Source organism: Tupaia chinensis, unplaced genomic scaffold (genome assembly GCF_000334495.1).
Source record: "Tupaia chinensis unplaced genomic scaffold, TupChi_1.0 Scaffold000496_1, whole genome shotgun sequence".
Lineage (NCBI taxonomy): Eukaryota > Metazoa > Chordata > Mammalia > Scandentia > Tupaiidae > Tupaia > Tupaia belangeri.
This window is the reverse complement of record NW_006160008.1, coordinates 379,869-396,933: the sequence shown is the minus strand read 5'-3', so window position 1 is coordinate 396,933 and position 17,065 is coordinate 379,869. Positions and strand designations below refer to the sequence as shown.

The window sequence follows — 17,065 nt, the reverse complement described above, 5'->3', positions numbered from 1 at the left end:
GCCATCGCCCCTGGTGGTGGTGGCAGGGGAGGCGTGATTTCTCGTTTTCTGTCTCTCCAATGAGCGCGCACACCATATAGCAAAAATCTCTCAAAAAAAAAAAAAAAGTGACTTTGAATTGAATTTTCGTAACGTGCTGCAGTTCCATGACAGGGATTGTGTCAAGCCTAGTGGAACTGCAGGGGTCCCTTCCTAACGCGTTTTAGGGCCTCAAAGAACATTGCATCTGGAAGTGACCCCAAGGATCATGTGGTCCTGTGGTTTTTAATCAAGAGAACACACCACCTGAGCCGCAGAGCCAAGCCGTGGAGGTGGAGCCCTAATTGCTTCTTAGCCCTCATGAAGGTGTTTATCAGACCGTCCCAGGCATTCACTGGGAGCAGGTTCAAAGCGAGGCCAGCAGTCCAAAGGGACACCTGGGCCAGAGAGAGGAAGAAAGACATGGGAGAAAAGTGGTCTTCACTGGTGTAGGTGTGAGAAGCAGACAGACCTGGGTTCAAGTCCCAGCTCTGACATCAAGCCGAGCAGCTGTGGGTGAGCAGCTGGGCCTCTCTGGGCCTGTTTTCTCATCTGTAAAAGGGAAACCACGCATCTCCCACCCCTCATAGTTTTGCTCCAGGACTCAGGGAGCTCAGGGCATAGTGGGCACACAGGCACAGCTAAGCACAGAAGGAATCCTGGTCTAACCAAGAGTGGGCTGAGGAGGTGTGAGAAAGCTCGGCCCAGGTAATGGCTTACCTCAGGCCAACCCTGCCACCTCCCACACAGACTTCTGGCTTTGCAGGTGCTGCACGGTTTGGAAATGATTCTTGACTCTAGAATTCTAAGTCATGAATCCCCAGGAGCCTGGTCCCTGGACACCTGAAGCTCACGGACAAGATAGTCCCCGCTCTGGGAATCCCCAGGACTTTACAAGAAGGGCTGAGGAGCCGTCCAGTAGGAGCAGCACAGTCTAGAATCTGCAAGCAGAAAGGTCCTCAGAGAACATTGAGACCAACCCGTTGTGGAGGCTCAGAGATGTCAGGCCACCTGCCCAAGGTCACACAGAGCATTATTAGGGTTAACCAGGTAAAACCTCAGTCCCCTCATCTCGACAGCAGAGATAACGATTGGGATTTCTGAAAGGAGCCAATGAAAATCTGTACAGTAACAGGCCCACCAGTGTCTCCGTGAATAATAGTAATAGTAGTTACCATTATTATTATCACCAGCACCATCAGTATTATTATCACCTGTTTTTAAGCAATTCCCCAGACATGCTAATCAATTGTATCTTGAATCTTACTCTTCCAAATTCAGTCTTTTTTTTAGAGGGAGATTTTTGCTATAGGCTATGTTCACTCACCAGAGAGAGAGAGAAAAATAAAAGAGAAATCACCCCCCCACACACACACCCAGCATGTTTTAAGCCACTGGGTTCAGGACTCAAACCATGGTCAACTATATATGAGAATCCAGTGACATAACCATTATGCCATCTGCTGGTCCCAAACTCAGCCTTTTTAAAAAAGCTTATCTGTTTACCTATTTCATGAGTAAGAGATATAGAGACAGAGAGGCAGCATCCCAACAGTCTTGATGCCACGATCCTCCCCAGTCCCAGACAACCTCGGTAATAGCCATGCACATGCCCAGACACTCTGGGAGGTCAACGGACATGAAGGTAGAACTTTCTCATTTGGGTCAGCCTTGCACAATGTCATGCTTTGCCTGTGCACCACTGTCAGACCCCCCACTCCTGACTCAGTCTCTCTGTGTTAATCACCAGCTCACAAAGTCACTGGGACAAGTCCTGGGTCAGGCACTGCCATTCTGACCCACCCAGTCTTCACAGTGAATGCTAGGAGATATTTCTACTACTCCATTTCCCAGAGAGAGAAACTGAGCACAAGACAATGAAGTCACATGCCGGTGATCACACCACCAAGGAAGAGGCAGAGCTGTGATTGCTCTGAAGGCAGTCTGGCTCTGGTCCAGACCTGCCCCATGCCACCTCTTAACACTGCAAGACCTTCTCCAAAGTATGTCTCCGTTAATAACAGATTCTGAAGACAGAGGAAGATGACTTGCTTACCTTTAAGTAATTTCAGAGCAGGGCTAGCATATCACAGGGGCCTAAAAACTGTCTACTCCCTCCCCCATAGAGTTCCAGAGCCAAATCTATGCTTTCGCTAGGCATTTTTTGGCTCCCTTTTAACTTATGGCTATTGCATTATTGAACTCTTTTTTCTTCTTCTAAAGGAAGGTAAGTCAGATTGGAACCAATGGGTCTCCAGTGACAGTCCCTGAACCATCAGGTCTTGAGCGCTCATTAGAAAGGCAGATTCTCTGACTTCACCCCAAACCCACTGAATCGGAAACTGGGGGTGGGACTCAGCAATTCGTTTCAATAAGCCTTCCTGGAGATTCTGGTGCTCACTCACAATTGAGAGCCGCTGCTTTAGAGTATTAGCCACACCTAGCATGTGTCTAGCACATAGTGGGAGCTCAGGAAATGGTTAAGCCAACTGACCAGGTCAGAATCCTGCCCCACAACTGACTAGTTATGCAACCTCAGGCAAGTGCTTAGCCTTCCTGAGTCTCGGTTTCCTCATCTGTAAACAAGGGATGATGGTAGTGCTTGCCTACTTTGTCTGCCGGACCATGGGGAGGGCTAATGAGATCAGCAGATAGTGAGCACTCAGTAAACGTCACCTGCTGTTTCATTGTTGTTGTCACTGGCAAATGCATGAGCCCATGTGCACATAACAGGATGGAAATCAGTGTGGTTTGCCTTGCAAACCTACAGGTCTGTCCTAAATGACTGAAGCTCCGATCATCTTTATAATTCAGCTCTATTCAAGAAATATTTATTAAACATCTATGATTTGTCAGCACCTTTGGATTCTGTGAAACTAGGAGGAATAAGATACTGTCACAGGAGACCAATGCAACTGCACTGCACAGGCAGTGGGGGAGCGTCACAGGACACAAGAGTGTATGGAGCAGAAAGGGAAGGCCAGGAGTGTGCGTGCACATGTGCACACGTGCACAAGTGTATGCACTCTGCTTAACCTTTTATTATTTTTAATAAGAAACACATGTGAGTATTAGGGATGGCATTCATTCTGTTCTGCTGACTTCTCCTTTCTGGGTTTCAAGAATAATCTTAATAACTATGTGCTATTAGTCATTCATCCAGGCACCAAGTTGAACCCCAAAACAAATCATCTTCACCCTCAGATTGTTCCCAGCCCTTAAGATGTCAGGTTCCTGAAGACAAAATCTGTGACCAGGAGAGGCTTGAACTGGGCAGTAAATCCAACAGTCAAGAGCAGGCTGCGTGGGAAAGGTGGCTCTCTCTCCAGACGTCCGGAACTGGGGAAGGCTTCCCAGAGGAGGTGCAACCCGAGTCAGCCTTGAAGGAGAAGGACCTGGCGAGTAAATAAGTGCTCCCCTTTGAGCTCCTACTGGCCTCCAGCCAGATGCAAGAAAGAAGTTGGTGAATAATGCAAGTGTGATCCTGCACTGGTTGTCTGATGCAAGACCTCATGCCAAGTGTTTAATATGCACGTCTCATGCAAGCTTCATACTGAATATTCAACACAAGCATATTCAATATGCATGCCTCATGCACGCTCCAAAATAAACTCACTAAGTGGCCACACATTACCACCAGCACCATGTTACAGATGAACAAAAAGAGGCACAGAGAGGTTAAATGATTCAGCCAAAGTTGCACAGCTAATAAATGGTGTTGCTGAGGTTGAAATCTGGGCATCCTTACTCATAAGTCTATTCTCTTAAACACACCACCATATCATAGAACAAGGGAACTGGCAGAAGGGACCTAAAGAGATCTTATTTTGTTGGTTCCTCTGTGAGAGAGGGGATGCGGAGACAAAGAGACAGCCCCCCAACAGGGTTTTCACACCACTATGCCAGTCTCAGCCGGCCCAGATCACGGACACATGCACACTTGCCTGGCACGCTCGGGGAGGGTCCAGGATGTGAACCCATGTGGGTCCAGGTGCATTACTACGACACCACCTCCTGGCCCCCAGAAGAGATTTTCTATGTGGCCACTATCTACTTGAAGAAAGGGGAGGGGGGTGAACATTAGAATCCTTCCCCTCTAAATGCATCCATGGGAACCCACACTGTCAGCCGCCTCGCTCTGGAACACGGGCTTTGCTATCACTTAGTCGAGAGTCATTCAATTGCATCCCAGAGGACCACCGCCTTAAGTTCTCATGCCAGTAAATGAACGCTTCTCTGAGCCACTTTCCCTCTGCAAACAGATTTGGAAGATTTGTGCTGAAAGGCGAGTGTCCAATTACTTGTCTTCGCTGGCCTGCTCAGTCGTAATCTAAGCGAAGTCACAGAAGACAGGATAGGATTTCCCAGAGTCTATTAGTCCTCCCTGGACCCAGCAGTCCAGGCACTCTGTGTGTATGCACACGCTTACATGTGTTTTCCAGTTGATGATAATCTTCTAAAATCCACTTAAGCATAACTGGCTTATAAGGATCTGTAGAGGCGCCTTCCAACCCATCATGGCTGTGCCATTTCAGGGCTGCCGTTTGTGTTTACACGAAGCGATGACCCCAAGTGACAGCATTTAACTTTTAACAGATTGATAAACATGTCCAGCTGCCACCAGAGTGGCACGCATGTCCAACTTCCAATGACAACAATCGGCCCTCAGATTGCGATCTTTTCCCTCTAAAGACGAAACTCTCCTGTCTCAGTGTCAGTGGAAAGTCAGGCTCACAGGATAACACTTTCACTTCTTCAATTACTGGATGAACCGAGACTTCACGTTTACATCACGAAAGCAGCCTCACTGGGCAGGGAATTTACTGCTTTACTCATCGCCAATTAATGAAGAAAGAACGGAAGGAAATGTGTCATGATGAGCTACTGTCAACTGAGGTCAAGCAACACTGGGGTGGGCTCTCTGTAGGAGGGTCTTGAGATCATTCCAAGTGGACACATTGGTAGATGAACAGGGTCAATACTTGGTACATACTGCCTAAGGCACAGCGAGTTTAAAAGAGACTCCAGCCAAACAGCATCATCCATTGCATTAAATCAATGTCACTGGTTTGCATTCTGTTAGGATTGCAACTCTGTATTTCCTTGGTAATTGTGTTGATATGTTACAATTGTATAAGAGCTGTGAGCGTGAGTGTAGGAAATTTGCACCTAGTGATATGTTTTTACATTTTAAGCACCAGAATTTTCAAAAATCTGTCATCCTGCGGTGCAGGGAGAATTATATTTATTTAATACATACCTACAGTACTCAAGCTGGGAAACCCTAATGCTGTGGAATGTAAGGAATTGGGGACCTGCCAGCTGAATTTAAACCCACAGAGCCACTGTGGGATCACAGCAGGTAATCCCTTTGCCTTTTGGACTGCGGTTTCCTCATCTGAATGGAAATAATACTGGCCTCACAAGTTGGCTGTGATCATTTGAAAATCACTTTTATAGGAAGTGCAAGGCACATAGTAGACACTCACTAAAAGCCGATGTTTGCCCTTTTCCCTAATTGTATCCCTGTCTGCCTACCATGCTATTGTTTCCCTTCTTCTTTGCAGAAGTGAGGGTCAGGCCAGGAAGGGCAGCCTCATCCAGGCTGATTGTGTCCATTGCATTCTTTTTGATTTGTCAAGATGACAGGTAGACAAGCAGGAAGACAGAGGTAGACAGGCCCTAGTCCACACAGCCACCACTCGTCTCCCCAGGAAGGGGAATGTGAAGGCATGAGCAGACCTGGCAGTCGACGGGGCCAGCCTCTGCAGCCCGGGGTGGGGCAGCGGAGCGGCGGCCTGAGAGGCCCCTGCAGGCTCACCTGGCTGCTTTCCTCTGGGTCTCATCCAGGTTCCTCCAGCTGAAGACACGGCCATATGGCAGCAAGCTCCCATTCGGGAAGACAGGGGAGGTCGGTCCTACCAGGATCTAAGGGAGCAGATTCACAGAGGAGAGGCTGGCATGTCCTGGCCCCAGAATCCTGGAAACTACCCAAAAGCCACCAGGCGTCACCTGCACACAACTCAGAATTCACTCCCTGTCCCTCCCCACTGCCTTCCGCCTCCACGTAGCATGGTGTTCGGCCACATAAAATCAATCGTTCGGCTCACGTTTACTGAGCAGCTACTGTGCCTAGGTGGACTGCATGGCCCTCATGCTTATCCTCTTGGCAAGTAACTGAAATGGGTAAATATTTAAGTTTCGGGTTGATGCTTACCCACCCCTAGAATGTACTAGGTACTCAACACAAATTATCTCAGCTAATCTTCCTAGAAATCCTCAAAAGCAGGAGCTAGCACCCCATTCTTCAGGTGAACAAACGAGCTCATTTAAGCAGAGAGGTGACAGTCAGAGTCCAGTCCTCGGGCCGTCCGATTCTAAAGATCATATCCGTCCCACCACTCCACACTGCCTTTTGAGTTTAAGATGGAAAAGGAACCGCTGCTCCCCTACCCTCCACTAGGTACCGGGCAGAGGGAGCTGACAAGACTTCTTCCTTCCCTCTTCATGAGAAGCCCGCGAGGTGATAAGGTCACACACCGTCTTCAATGAGTAGACCTGCGGGGCTCAGACAGATTGGGTAGCAGTGCATCGTGAGCTGCCCGTGGCCGGCTAATGGCCAGCCCTTGTCCCTCCCCAGAGCACACGGCCAGACCACAACAGCTCCAGCATGACCATGCTATTGACACGAGAACTCTACCTGCATCAACTCACATGCAGGGCACCCACTTTGCTTTCAGCCCTGGATTTGTTTAAACAATAGCATCCGTTCCTAGTCCCCAGTGAAAGGCTCTCTGGATAGGATAAGACATGAACACATGAAGAAAGAGTACAAAATGTATCCATCAGTGCTCTAAGAGACTGCAAGATGGAAAAATACAGCGTTCCCACCCCCATGGCCTCTGTCTAGCAAGTTCTTAGTCATCCTCGAGGTCTCAGCTTCACCATGGATTCCTCCGGGAGGGCCTCATTGAACACCCAGACTAGGCTGCACCCCAGTTATACCTCTCCGGGGGTCCCAGACTTCTCCTTCCCAATACCCACCACATGCCCCAGAATTTGGTCAATGTCTGTGTCCCCCAACTAGCCTGTGCACTTTTTGAGGGCAGGGATGGTCCCTGATTCATTCACCATCCTCTTCCCAGTGCCTGGCATCCCCCATGCCTAGCACGATGCAGGAAGTCAACCAAGTCACAGTGCCTGTCATCCATGTGGCACTGCTCAAGAGGTGAGGTGAGGACAAGAGAAGCTGAAGGTGGCTTCTGCCTTGAGACTCCAAAGCTCCCCCCTCGTGCATAGATCCAGGTGGCACGTCAGGACTGTCGATTTTGGATCACAGCTGTCGTGGGCAAGTGGACCACGGCAAACCACAGAAAATCCCTGAGCCTTCTTTGAGCCAATAGGCATGATCCCTTCTCTCCACAAGCCTTCCACTTGCCACACTAAGCCCGCAAAGCTGACTACAACATTGCAGTGCTCACCTGACGGCTGTTGCCCCCACCACCATGCCCGCTCTCTGTGGACCTGCTGAGATGGTGTTTGAGCATGCACAGAAGCAAGGGAAGGAGGCCGGCTAGCTCCTGCCTGGCCTTCTCTCTTACCACAGCAGATCTTCATGGGGCTTAGCCCCGGTGCAGGGAAGGGACAAGGACACAGGCCAACAGGGCATCCCAATGTAGTGTGGGAAGTGTCCTCAAGAGGGTAAGTGAAGGAAAGAGGTGGCCCAGCCACCACTTTGGGGTGATGTGAAAGGAACAGTCTTCAAGGAAGCACTCCTAGAAGAAATTATGTACTGAAGCATCAACAGGGCGTTCCTAGAGGCGTGGGCAGGGAGGAGGGAGTGGGGAGGGAGGGTGGTAAGAGAGAAGGCCAGGCAGAAAGCTCATGGACAAATCCAGAGAAAGGAGAAAGCAAGTGGTCCCTGGGCCTTGGGGCAGGCTGGAGCTTTTGAAGCATGAAGCAGCAGTCAAACTGGGTTGGATTCTGCAACCCTGTCCAAAGTTTGGATGCTATCTTGAAGGCACAGGGAGGCAGCTCAGATTTCACCTTTTGTAAGTCACACAGCTGTAATGGGAAGTAGACTGAAAGTGGGAATTGGGGCAGCAGGGTGAACGACTGGGGATCAGGGGGTGATGATAATGCAGGGAAGTGGGAAGCAGCCTAACTAAGGCATGGATGAGTCAAGGCATAAAACAGAACTGGCAGGTGGGTAGGAGTGAGGATGGAGGAGCAGAAGTCAAGGGTGGCCCCGGTTTGCAGATGGGGGATGGGCTAGATGAAAGCATGGTTTAGAGAGCCCATGAGAAAAGGATCCATGGGGGAAACTGACATGAGTTCAAGGTGAGGTTCGGAGACCTGTGGGATGCTCACTGGGGAACAGCCAGCGCACCATGAAGCCATGAATAGAAGACAGGACTGGGTTGGATATAAAGACCTGAGGACCATCAGTATGTAGATAAAGCCACAAAATGAGATTCCTCAAGAAACATAGGTACATAGAGTAAAAGGAAAGAGGGAGACATCAAGGGGGAGCCCCCGAAACAACACGCTGACAGGATAATCAGAAGGAGCAGAGCTAGCAAAGGAATCTGCAAATGATCGGGAAGAGTACTGGGCCCCAGACGCCAGGTGAGGAAGGCGCATTGAGAAGCCAGGCAGTCGGGTGGGCAAATGAGGTCAACCAGCCACAGCAAAGACACACAGACGCTGGTTGTAGGGACGTGTGTAGAAATGCCTCCCACACTAGCACTCAAGGAAACAAAGGTATCGGAAACCTTTGTACCCCAGTTTTTCACTACCCTCTGTGCAACACGAAGGTATAGGTGTGAAACCAAGGTTCATTTAGGGCTGCATTTACCAAAGGGTGAGCCAAAGAATCTAGCCTCATGAGAGGAAGGACATACATGTGCGTGCATGTATATACACCGTCTGTAGTGCAATGGATTTCTGGAAAGGTCATGCCCTATATCCTCACACTGGAGTCTGACAGTTCAATTAGCACAGCAGAGGCTCAGGAAAGCCCTGCAGTTAGGAGCCCTGTGTAACCTCATTTAACCCACCTTTCCCCAGATTTATTTGATCTTGGAGCCCCTTTCCATTGTCTTCTCTGCTAGACTCTCCTGTGGCCAGCATCAGGAAAACAAGCTTTGGAAACTGCCGTGTAAGTGGGAAAGGGCATGTCTAACTGGTGAGACCCAACAGCTGGTAACCCAATAGTAAAAAGCATCCTCTCCCATGCTTAAGACAAAACACATCCTTGGTCTGGGTTAGCTCATTCATTCTTTGATTAAAAATTTACCAAGTGCAGGGGCCAGAAGGTGGTGTGGTAGTTAAGGCACAGGACTCCCACATAGCTGACTGTGGTTCAAATCTCAGACCCAGTGGCTTGAAACTCATGCTGGGTGCATATGCATGCATGCCCAAAATCCCAAGAGGATAATGGAGAAGAAGGGACTGTGGTGTGGCCATCTCCCCAGGGGGTGATTGCTCACCTTCCCTCTCTCTCTCTGTCTCTCTGCAGTAAGTGCACATGCCCTATGGCAAAAAACTAAATTTACCAAGTGCCAATAAGTGGTGGTATACCCTGGAAGGTGGCAGAGGTGGGCTGTCTGGAAATGAGGATTGAAGAGACTTGGGGAGGACATTCTTTGGACATGTATAGTATGCTGGTGGTGAAGAAAATGGCCAGCCAAATAATCAGGCAGATGCTGGATGTCTGGGAGGGATGAGAGCAGAAAGTATCACCATGAGATGGCCTTCTCTTTCCCAAGAAATTATTCCTGAGAAATTATGAGATTTGGGGGACTAAAAACAGTAAGGAAAGCACTGGGTGATAGAGGTACTAAAGTAGACTGATGAGGGTTCCAGGGACCCAGGACACCAGGAGATGGCACCCGAGGCAGAGCAGAAGACCGTTGCCAATATGGCTGTCACTGCTACTATTTATTAAGCACTTACTACATACCAGACCCTTTCCAGGATAATAACAGAGTAATGGCTAACACTGATTGAATTCCTACCATGCACCGGGTACTCTTCTAAGTCCTTTCCAAATATTAGCTTATTTATCCTTCCAATGACCTGATGAATACGTGTCATTGAATTCTCCCAATAAGGTAAGTGAGGTGCTAAGAGGTGACATTTCTTGGCCCAAGTCATAGCTAGTGAGCGGCAGGGCTAAGATTTGAACACAGGCAATCTGCTTCCTCCAGATACTACACTTTTAAACAATCCATGCCATGAAAAATGCTCTGCTGATACCTGAATGTGGATGGCTAGAGCCCGAATCTAAAGGGCTAATCACTCCACCTTTGAGCCATCACAGTATTTATGTCCCTTAATCTTCACAATAACACTTCGACGCAGATGTTATCAATCCCATTTACAGTGGAGACACAGAGTATTAACACAACTTGTAGCAGGCAGCACTGAGACGCCTGAATTCAAGAAGGTCTGACACCAAAGCTCACGCTCTCGCTCTCAGTCTATACTCTCCTGCTACCCAGAACTGTCAGCTTCCAAAGTGAGGATTCAGGTGACTGAATATACTGCACCCTACTGCTGAGATCTGGGCTGAGACCAGCCTGAATGGCCGCTGGCCATGGTGCTGGAGCAGCCAGCTGGAGACACCCTGTTTGTCAGGCTCCAACCCTTCGGTTGCAGAGGAAACCCTGACAGTGGGGCCAGGGTGGCCAGAGCAGCAGACAGAAGGGGCATCTGTGGGTCTTGGATGGCAGGCTTTTGATCAACTCATACTTGACAATCGGTGTGGCTGCGCGGGTACACATCTGCAGAGTGTCATCCTGAATGGAATTGTGCACATAGTTGCTTACCTGTGGTTCCCTGGGCCCAGCACAAGGTGGGCTTGAAGACAGGTCTTTAATTCTACCTATGCTGGCCTCTAAGGAGTCCTGACATGAGGTCATGCTTAAGCCTCAAGTAGGTCTGATTCACTTGCATCATTCTAGGATTATCCAAGCACAGAATGGGCCAGGGCCCTTTATTACCTCTACCAGGACTGCCAAAAAGCAGTGCCCTTGAGCCAGGATCTGCAGAGGTGAGGCTTCAAGGCTAGGAGACACCATCCCAGCCCCCACAGTCCCTCAACAGTACTGCAGATCCCCACATGCAAGACCCTTAAGTAGCTCCTAATTGAAGGGCTTGCAAAGCTCTCTGTGCATTGTGGGTCTAATTAAGTTCCAACATCATATCAAATTGAATCCTTTTATTAAACATTTATCTTCAGATTCCAGAGTGTCACAACACCACATTGTTTTAAATGACAGAAACGCAAACAGTGTTTGCCTTCTCAGCAGCTACCGAGGCAGCCAACTGCAGGCCAGGGACATCAGCAAGGTGCCTCTTCCCAGAGCTCACTCCTTCCCAACAAGGGTGGCCAAGGCCTGGGCAGTCCCACCCAAGGCCTGCCTCCATCTCTCATACACTGCGAAGACCGGAGCTACTGACTCAGCTCTCCGGTTTGTATCCCCGCTGAGCTGTGGATCAGCTGCAGCTTCGCTCAGTAATCGTCCTCATCCTGCAAGAGCCCCTTTCCTCTCATGGATCATGGCAGGGAAGCAGAAGGGAGCCAGGCTGTCTCATCTGCTCCTGTCTGTGTACAGACCAGCTCTGGGGACCAGAGCTCACTGGGTCCACGCCTCTGCCCTTCCCGCCAGCCCTCAGACTGTGACAGCTCAGAGCAAAGATTCCGACTTTCTCATTCTTGCCCATTTCCCTCGCACAGTGCCTAGCAAAGAAAGGCTGCCAATGCGTTTTTAACCCATTGATCAATCACTGAAGACTGAGCCTTGACCTCAGCTTTGCCCCTCGAGAACTCTTTTTGCCCCAGATGACCAAGTTCTGGGGGACTGAGTCCTGCCAATTAGAAACAAGAAGACCCACATTTCCATTTACCCAAAGGGCTACTGAGGCAGAATTTTCTCTCTTGGAGCGAGGGACAAACTGTGAAAATCTGAAGTTCTGTAAGTGAGTGGTGTCCCCCACCCCTACCCTAGATGACTCAGTCTGGATCTTTTTTTTGGGGGGGAGGATATTTTTGCTTTCGGGTATGTGCACTTACAGGAAAGACAGAGAGACAGAAAGTGAGAAATCACCCCCCAGGAAGGATAGCCATACTACAATCCCTTTTCCTCCAGTCTCCTCTTGGGATTTTGGACACACACACACACACAGGCAGCTTGAGGTTCAAGCTGCCAAGTCCGGGACTTGAACCACAATCGACCATGTGGGAGTCAGGCAACATAAACCATTATGCCATCTCCTGGTCCCCCAGTCTGGGTCTTTCTAAACACCCCGAAACACTCAGACTTGCCTTCTCTTGATTGTTTCCTGCAGATTTGTCAAGGCCCACCACTCGGTGATAGCAACAATGGTAATAAGAGCTGGCGTGTGCTGAGAGTCTCCTCCAATGGGCTTTTCCAGGAGGTTTCCACATATGCCACTTATTTAACCCTTCTAAGAAATGGTGATGTTATAATGTTATAATCCAGTTTCACAGTAAGAACACGGAGGGTCAGCAAGGTTAGGCTTACATAAGGCTACACACCACAGTTGTCTGACAGCATCAGTCTCAAGTCGCTATTAAAAATACTGGCTGGGGGCGCCAGCAGGTGGCATGGAGGTTAAGGTGTTAGAACCCACATTGCCAACTGCACTGTCTGAGTCCCAGACTCATTGGCTTGAAAAATCATGCCAGACGCATGAAAAAAATAAATCCCAAGAGATGGAGGAGTAGGGATTGCAGCATGATCATCGTCCTGGGGAGTTATTTCTCACTTTATATCTCTCTATCTGTGTCTCTCTCTGGCAAATGCACCTACCATATAGCAAAATATAACAATAATAATTTAAAATTTTTTTAAATAAAGTAAAAATACTCGCTGGACCAACTGGTGGCCTTGTGGTTAGATCTCATATGGTCGACTATGTAGTTCAAGTCTCAGACCCAGCAGCTTGAAAAACATGCCAGGTGCATATGCATGCATGCCAAAAACCCCAAAAGGAGAAACTGAGGAGAAGGGATTGTGGTATGACCACCTCCTATGGGGATGTTCTCTCTCTCTCTCTCCCCCCTCCCTCCTTCCCTCCTTCCTGACTTTCCCTCTGGCAAGCATATGTACCCTCTAACAAATTTTTTAAAAAGAAGAAAAGAAAAGAGAAGAGAAGAAAAGAAAAGAAAAACAAAAACATAGCAGGGGCCAGAAAGTGACACAGCAGTACAAGGCAACTCTGCAAAACTGACCATATGGAAAGGTTCCATGTTCACATTCAGAGATCTCCCTGAGTACACTGGACAAGCACAACCCTGAGCCTGGGGGTGGGTCATAGCACTAAGACCTTGTCAGGGATGGTTCAATAGCTAGAGATCTCATTCTTTCTCTCTCTCTCTTTGTCTCTCTCTGTCTCTCATTTCTCTTTATTTTCTCTCTCTCTCTCTCTCTCTGTGTGTGTGTGTGTGTGTGTCTCTTATTTCTCTTGATTTTGGAGGAAATGAAAAAGCTTGTTAAAAAATAGCTAACATTGGGAACCAGCAGTTAGCGTAATGGCTATGTCGCTGGACTCCCACGTAGTCGACCGCAGTTCGTGTCCCGGACCCAGTGGCTTAAAACTCATGCCGGGCGCATGTGCGTGCGTGTCCAAGATCCCGAGAGGAGAATGGAGGAGAAGGGATTGCGGCATGGCCATCCCCCCTGGGGGGTGATTTCTCACTTTCTGTCTCTATGTCTCTCTCTGTCTGTCTGGCGAGCGCACGCGCCCTATAGTGAAAAAATCTCTCCAAAAAAAAAAATAGCTAACATTTATCAACCACTATGAGCCTCCAGGTTTTCATCTGTAGAACGGGCTCATTAACAGAAACTACCTGAGGGACTGATGTGATAAGCAAGGTATCAACCCCAAGAGATTTTTCATATGTTAGAGAGTTTCCCCACCTTCGGAGAGAGAGAAGAGAAAGCATACCATTCAATCCCTGTCCTCGATGCAATTCTGTTAGGAAAATGACACGCAAGTTTGTGAAATTGGAAATAACAAGACAAAACAACAGTGTAAGAGCTATCATGAGGTAGCCCATGGCTAATTGCCAGGCAAGTGATCATGGAGGTCAAAGCAGAGATGAAAGGAGAGAGAGGGGGCTCTGGACTGTGAGGATCAGAGAAGGCTTGTTCGAATCCTAGCTCCTAAGAGATAGGAGACTCAGAACCCCAGCTACTATAGAAACCCCCTCTTCAGCATCCCTAAGAGACAGCTGACCACCTTCTGCTTGAACCCCTCTGGTGACAGGTGGCTCACTACTGTGGGAGGCATTCTGAAAACCACACACTCAACCTGGCATCTTCTCCCTGCATAGGGCCCAGCTAGGATAAAGCAAGTGGAATGCAAAATTGGAGGTACTCCTTGCACTGGGCACCTCACGCCAGTCCCAGCCCTGCCTGTGCATAGCCACCGGGGGTTCCTAGCTCTGCTCTCCAGAGTGTTTTAGGTGGAGAAGAGGCAGAGCTTAGTTCAGCTGGGAGCGAAGGCATAATCAAAGAGTCAGAGCAGAGAAGGTAGAACGCGTTAGGCCTGAAAGCCTAGCTGGGACAGTCTGATTCTGGACAGCACACGGAGAACTGTTGAAGATCTCTGACCAGCAGAGCGTCTTGGGCTTGGAGATGAGAGGGCGGTGAGATGGGCGCCCTGGGCCAGTGGATCTTCATGGCATGCGCTGTCTGTGCCCTGTGGGTCAGTGGTGTTGGATCCCTCTGATCTAGCTCCCTGCCACACAGCTGACTGTGCCTAAGCCATGTCAATGAACCTTGAGCTGGGAAATCAGTGGCCTGAAAATCGAGGGGGGTTTTGCAAAGCACAAAAGGCCACTGGCATTTTCTCACTCTGTGGAGAAATCTGGGCTTGTGGTTTCCCATCTTGCCCCTCCTAACCACACCCACTCAGTCACCGGGGCAGTCAAACTAGAGCACACTCACCATGTTCATCTACTTATAGCTAACTGGTGGATTCCTAAATTCATACTTTGAATAGTTTCTTGGGCCACCATTGATGCTATCTCTGCCAAAGTGCCACACACACACATGAATGCACGCATACACACACACACATACACAGCCCATCTAGTCTTAGCCCTTTGAACAGACCAAGGCTCTTGGCCTCAGCATCCTGACCTCTGTCTCTTGTTGACCCTTGCTCTTCCCAGCATACCCCGTCCTCCCCTTTATCTGCTGGCATCTACTTACCCTATATGGCTCATCTGAGATGATACTTCTTCCAGAAGCATTCCTGACAACCCACAGCCACCCAGACTGAGCCATGCACCCTCCCTGCCACCCAACAGCCTGTGCTCTCCTGTAACGATGTAGCACCGTGGCCACCTAGAGCCCTGCCCGGGGTCAGATGCCGGCTCTTATGCTCACGCTAGCAGTGAATCTTTAGATGTCTTCCTTCACCTCTTAGGGCCTCAATTTCCATGGTAGAATGGGAGGAAAGACTGGTGCCTACCTCTGAAGTTTCCTTGAGGATTCACTGTGAAGGGCTTAGCCCATTGCCTGGCTCCCAGCAGCTTCCCAAGGGGGCCCAGATGCCAGGTTGCTGGCTTGTGGTTTGCACCCTGGGTCATATGTGTTCATTACTGTCTGGACTCAGAGTTCTGGGGGACAGGGAATCCTTCTGCATTGATCCCCTCTCATCATGGCTCCTGGCTCAACGACCACACTGGTAGGCACTCAGTAAACATTTGAGGACTAGCTGAACTACTGGATTAAATAATGATGAACGACTTGTCCAAGATCATGTGGTTAATAAATGGCAGAAAGAGGACTCAGACTCAGGCTCTTCCAAGTGGCACAGCCACTACACCACGGGGCCTCTTAAGATGAATTTAGAGCTGCTGACACATGACAGTATTTATTCATTATCCGCCTACTCCTGGGACGCTGGGGTTGACAGAGCCATTTGAACAGTCCTGTTTCATTGGATCTAAGCATAGAAGGTCCCCATAGCTCCCTGGGCATATTCTCTTGACACATCAGAGCGTAATTACCTGTCTCTCCTCTACTGGTCTGTGAGCTTCTTGAAGGCAGGGACTTGTGTGATCTATCCATCCCCTCCACCAGGAGCTGAGCAAAAAACACCACCACCTACCACTTAATGAGCATCTTCTGGGTGACAGCCACTGTGCTACGCACGCTCAGTGCAGTACTTTATGCAAGTCTCACAACCCTATAAGATAGCTCTTACTGTCTCCTTTTACAGCTGAGGGGACTGAGGTAAGAAGAGGACTTGTGGTATAACTGGGATATGAACCTGGGTGACCAGCCTCCAGACCCTGTGAGGCTAACCACAGAGCTTCACTGCCTCTCCAGTAGTTGGAGTTACACTGAATTGAACTGTATTTTGGAAATATTTACTCAGAGCTCCTTTATGGCCTATGACAATACCCAAATCTATAAGTCAGTTTCATGAATTACATTTTAGGTTATCTCACTACCTGTGTGGAAGCCCTTAACCTCATCAAGACCAAGCTTTCAATCACACTTTAGTGTGAATTGGGTCTTGATCACAATGAAAGCTGCTCAAGGTGTGTGTTCATTTCTGTTCCTTGAGGCATGCTTTAGCATCAGCAGTACCTCCACCCCAAGAGGGGCAGAGCTGTGAGGCTGTGATAAAAGGGTCTCAAAGTTCAGAACCCAGATCCTTCCAGATTCTCAGTATTGATGAGACCAGGCCCATATCGACGTACCAACTAGTGAGAGTCAAGCCAAATTCAGACCAGCCAGGCTTACACCTCCTCCTTGTATACACCCAGCACCCCCATCTCAGTCCAGCCCCAGTGTGTGGCCCTGAGCACTATCTCCAGGGCCCTCTTCCAATCTCTAAGCATCCCCAGATCTTGGTTCATGTATCTCCACTGGGATTATTATGTTCTTCCTTTGTCTTAGATCAATCCACCATCTTATACCTCCTTCTTGGCTCTCTTTGTCCAAGGCTGACTTATTCCTGCACATGTTTATTCTCAGTAATTCCTCCACCTACCTCT

General features: G+C 49.0%; 1 protein-coding gene and 1 long non-coding RNA gene across 3 annotated transcripts in view; one reads left to right on the top strand and one right to left on the bottom strand.

The window, feature by feature from the left end:
- CACNG2 (calcium voltage-gated channel auxiliary subunit gamma 2) overlaps positions 1–17,065 on the top strand; it is a 134,805-nt gene that overhangs the window by 79,841 nt on the left and 37,899 nt on the right. The window lies entirely within an intron of this gene.
- LOC114009244 (uncharacterized) overlaps positions 1–17,065 on the bottom strand; it is a 105,402-nt gene that overhangs the window by 52,147 nt on the left and 36,190 nt on the right. The window contains exon 1 of one of the 2 annotated variants that reach the window (XR_003550694.1): positions 5,840–6,081. The exons of the other annotated variant lie outside the window; for it this stretch is intronic. This is a non-coding gene — a long non-coding RNA (uncharacterized LOC114009244). Of the gene's footprint in view, positions 1–5,839; positions 6,082–17,065 lie in introns of those variants that run through there. 2 annotated transcript variants of the gene reach the window in all.